Source organism: Ornithodoros turicata, unplaced genomic scaffold, assembly GCF_037126465.1.
Source record: "Ornithodoros turicata isolate Travis unplaced genomic scaffold, ASM3712646v1 Chromosome154, whole genome shotgun sequence".
Lineage (NCBI taxonomy): Eukaryota > Metazoa > Arthropoda > Arachnida > Ixodida > Argasidae > Ornithodoros > Ornithodoros turicata.
In genome coordinates this window covers 174,393-179,178 of record NW_026999319.1, presented here as the reverse complement: position 1 = coordinate 179,178, position 4,786 = coordinate 174,393, and the positions used below count along the sequence as shown (strand labels likewise).

Here is a 4,786-nt window from a genome sequence, read left to right as displayed (position 1 = left end):
TCTTGCATTCTTCCCATCAATGCGCATATTGCCTGCGGAGAGGGACAAAGGCATGAGTTACCGCGTGGTAGCAGCGTGAATGTCTCACACATTCGCTACATGCCTTATAAATGGGTAAAGTCCTGAAAATGACGCTCGAATGACGCCACTTGTTTCAGATCAATGCCCCCATTCCAGGTGCACCTATGTGCACTGCAATGTCACAGAGAATGCAAAACTAATAGTTTGAAGTAACATGCGCAATATGATGTCGCTAGGGCTAGGGCTTAGAGCGCCGTGCTTGGCTTTTGTGCCGTGGTGGCCGCCTTGGCCAGCCTTTGCGGCATCGGAGACATCGGGAATCGGTGTGATCGCACTGTTTTATGAGTGATATCCAACGAGCAGGTACCAAACTTCCGTCTTTTGTGTGTGTGTGTGTTTTGAGGAGTGGGATGGGAGGTGGGCGATATGGTTATTAAAAGCGAGGAAGTTAAATCTCAGGGGATTTCTTTGACTAGTGCGCAAAACCAAGGACAAAACCAAGACAAACTGATATAATGTCGCTAATTGACATTTCCTAAGATATGTTCATATCACATATTCCCGCTTCGTTTCCCACTGTTGATGTTCCAGCTGTTTATTTTTCAAATGCAATTATTTTTCTACACATTGCGCGTTATGGATTATCATTCGCTCCAATTTTAAACACCCCTCCTACTGGTTCCTCATTTTCTGCAAGGACGTACAGCAGCGTCCACACGCTATTTTGCTTCTCATCACCCTACTTCAGCTGTAAATGATTATGTCTCGCTTGCTTCCCTTGTCGTCTCTAATTGGCTTCTCGTTTATTGCATTGGTGACCATTGGCGCTCATGGGGACCAGTGTCATTAAATCAATTGGATATCAGATACTCTAGGTTAAGTCCTTCCATTACTTTCTCCTTCCTTCTATTAGTGCAGACTGCGCCATGTAACATGTTGGATCACATTAATCAACTGGAAGTTAAAAACTTTACAACTTTATTTTAAGATGAGGAATGGGGAGATCCATCGCCTAGGGCTATACCCTACCTTATTGCTGGTGGTCACGTGGAGAATGAAATAAGGAGCCTTTCCACAGTACGGGTCCAAGTTGTCGGTATCGCCAACTCACTGTCTGCAAAAGGAGTACGGGAACTTTCTATATTCGAAAAGGGGTGTAAACTCTTAAAACAGTTTTTTCTTTAACTCCTTTTCATTGTCACATACATCACTCCCTTATGGCGAGTACATATCACTATAAAAGAAGAGTCTCTTGGCTCACTAAGATACAAATGTACAGTCCAAAGGGAGTGATATATGTGGCAAGTGTATACTACCAAAAAAAGAGATATGTACGCCCGTTTTTCAAGAGTGTACTAAACAGCACGAGGGAGCAACAGGTAGCCGTTACTCCTCTTTTTACTCCCAAAATACGTCTTTTTTTTTTAGTTGCGTAGCACTCGTAGCTCCCTATCTTAACATTTTTAACGCTTCTGTTTGTCCCTAGCAGTAACGGAGTGTGGTATCCTGTGTAATTGGTTCACCTGAGCACAGTGAAACGCTCTCCGCAGTATTTATTCATCCTTTCAATTTTCTCCAAACAACGCATCGAGCAACAAACGGGAACCAATCGCGCCTTCTATGCGTGCGTGTTGAATGACTCCTCCCCTGTGTATGATATTGTCACGTACGGGTACAACGGCGACGGGGAAGTTCACCTGTCCTGCAGTGCACCTCCATGAAATATTACGTGTATTCGGGGCAGCACGAGAGAGATAATTTTCCTGCTGTCCTTGTCCCTGTTCGCGAACTGCTTTGGTGGTGACCGGACCCATCGCACCTGCGCTTCCAGATATACGCCGCTTCCACGCCAAAGCGGCCGTGCCTGCCAGAGTGTGTGCGCGCGCGTTTTGCCCTTTCGATTAAGCCTGTCCGAGTGGAAATTTAACTCCTCGAATTCGGTGTAAGCGCAGTAAGTCCATGGCTTTTTAATATATTTTGGGGGTACCATTAATTTTGGGGTGTACCATTAATTAATGGTACACATGGCGGGGCGAAGACATAGCTAAATAGGCTTAGCAGTGAGTGCAGCTGGGGTGGGGCCCCGCTCGCGCAATTATTGTAGGGACGTAAGCTAACGTTACAGAGGGGGGGGGGGTACTTTTTTGGGGAAGGGGGTTTCTATTGTTTTTTATTGTTTGTTTTTATACAGAAGGTGGAAACGAGGATAATCCATTTGCTCCGAGCAATAGTTTGTTAAGATCCTCGGTTAAATCAGACGAGGGCAGGACAAGGTCGCAAAGGCGACTCTGCTTGCCAATGCCACCTCAGGCCAGTTAGGAGCAGAAGAAAGTGTCAAGGGTGACAGCAACCCAGATGAAAAATTTTCCAAATGGGACCAGTTCAAACTGTGTTATTGAACTGGGACCAGTTCAAAACCAGTTTGCAGCTGGTCCCAGTACAATAACATAGTTTGAGCTGGTCCCAGTTTGAACTGGGACCAGTTGAAAACCAGTTTGCAGCTGGTCCCAGCTTGAACTGGTCCCAATTCAATAACACAGCTTGAGCTGGTCCCAGTTTGAACTGGGACCAGTTCAAAACCAGTTGGCAGCTGGTCCCAGCTTGAACTGGTCGCAGTTCAAAATACCAGTTTGCAACTGGTCGCAGCCGAAGTAGCAACGTTTCTCCTCCAAGCGGAACTGAGCCACTCGGGAGCTCATTTGGATCTCCATGATGAAACCCACAGATGCATCATACTGAAATAAACATGAATTATTTTATTGTGCCACTTGTGAAACAGACATTTTGTATTTCACGATGCAGTTTCTCACTGACTTTACAGAAACGGTTGAGGAAAACAGGAAGCATTCCGGGCAGCCGTGGAAGTCATGTCATCAGTTGGTTTTCTACGTATAGAGCTGCAGAAGAGCTATCATTACTAATTCATTTAGTTCACTATACACACACATGTCGCAGACACTCACCTTTCCTGTGTATCCCTCGTTACAGAAGGCGCTTGTGGAGTCCGACATATTGCTTCGCAGTCGTCCTGTGAAGCACAATATTATCACCAAAACATGAATTGAAAGGCACAACTACTCAGACAGACTCACATGCTTTTCCGATCCACGCCACGAGTACTCTGGTGAGCTATGCGGATTCTAGAGCAACCCGTGTTTTCCGTGTGAAGGATCTGAAACACGAGAATGACATGCATTAAAGCGGGAACACGCAGACTAACGGCACATGATGAATAAAAGAACGAGAAACCAAGAGACACTTTTCACAGCGTGTGGTGTGCAAAAAGTTGCTTTGTTAACGTTAACATCGCATTTACATAAACCGGGCGTTGGTCGTGAAAGAAACGCGTCAATATGCTCTCGTGCAACACACTGGGGAGACAAACTTTACGTGCAGCAGGACGGTACCATTATTTATATTTCTGCTTTATTCGCAGGAATCAAAAAACACTTGAGCATAGTACTCACGATGAAGCAGTCTTCGCAGCTGCAACAGAGCCGCAATCGCATGACACCTGTCTGGTCGTACTGAAGCCGATGACGCTCACTGTAATTTATATTGTCGCATGTCACGCTAATAACATTAAGAGCAAAAATGTCACTTGGGACATGCTGAGACGAACGCGAAAAGTCAAAACACGGCAGACAAGCGCGAACGCTGCATCTTGAAGCAGCAAGCGACCGTTACATGTTACATGTTACATGTTACATCTTGTTCAAACGCGTCATTCATCAGGGGAGCAGGAACGCGCAAAATATGCAAACATAATAATTCCAAATTAGCTTTTGTTAACATTAGCGCACCTTCAAAACAAAAATTGAAATATGATTTTTTTACTATAAAGTTGCTTTCCGATCGTCCCCCCAACCTTTCTTTCGTAATCTTCATATATGTTATTACAAACCTATCCCGGAACCCCCAAACCGAAACTTCTCCCAAACATGTCAGCTGGTCGAGCTTGAAGTGGCACCACTTCACTTTCCAGTTGCCACCTGCCCAGCTTGAACTGGTACCAGGTCATGTCCAGTTGCCACCAGCCCAGTTTGAACTGGTACCAGTTCATGTCCAGTTGCCACCAGCCCAGTTTGAACTGGCGCACCACTTCACTTTCCAGTTGCCACCCCCACCTTCAACTGGTACCAGGTCATGTCCGGTTGCCTCCAGCCCAGTTTGAACTGGTACCAGTTCATGTCCAGTTGCCACCAGCCCAGTTTGAACTGGTACCAGTTCATGTCCAGTTGCCACCAGCCCAGCTTGAACTGGTACCACTTCACTTTCCAGTTGCCACCAGCCCAGCTTGCACTGGTACCACTTTAGTTTCCAGTTGCCGCCAGTTTGATCCCACTTGGTTCCAGTTCATGACCAGTTGGAGGCAACTGGGAACGAACTGGTACCAGTTGACTTCCCAGTTCATTTTTTCGCCTGGGAAAGCTTGCAAGACCTAGCCGTTCACGCGGGCAAGATAATGGAGGTCTCCCCGCCGCAAGTCGCTCCGATTCCTGCTGCCGCCACCTTCTCCCACGCAGTTGCGTCAGGACCAGCCACTTGCGCCGCCATTACTGACACCCATCCTTCGAACTTCATGGGTGCTGTGGCGCAGCTTCAAGCGGATGTTGCCCGTCTTTCGACCCTGGTAGATTTCTCACTCGCCCGCAATGACCCTCGGCGGCGAAGATCAAGATCCCCACGGCGTCGTTACAACAGTGGCCCCCGTACTCACACGCCTATTGCAATTGCCATCGCCTTTTCGGCTCAAACGCACAGT

At 46.9% G+C, this 4,786-nt stretch overlaps 1 long non-coding RNA gene across 1 annotated transcript; it reads right to left on the bottom strand.

The window, feature by feature from the left end:
* Positions 1-2,984: 2,984 nt before the first annotated feature.
* On the bottom strand, positions 2,985-3,699 carry LOC135372608 (uncharacterized). Its single transcript, XR_010416030.1, has 3 exons — positions 3,489-3,699; positions 3,114-3,193; positions 2,985-3,049 (listed from the first exon to the last, which is right to left on the bottom strand). It is a non-coding gene; the product is annotated as an uncharacterized LOC135372608 (long non-coding RNA).
* Positions 3,700-4,786: the final 1,087 nt, after the last annotated feature.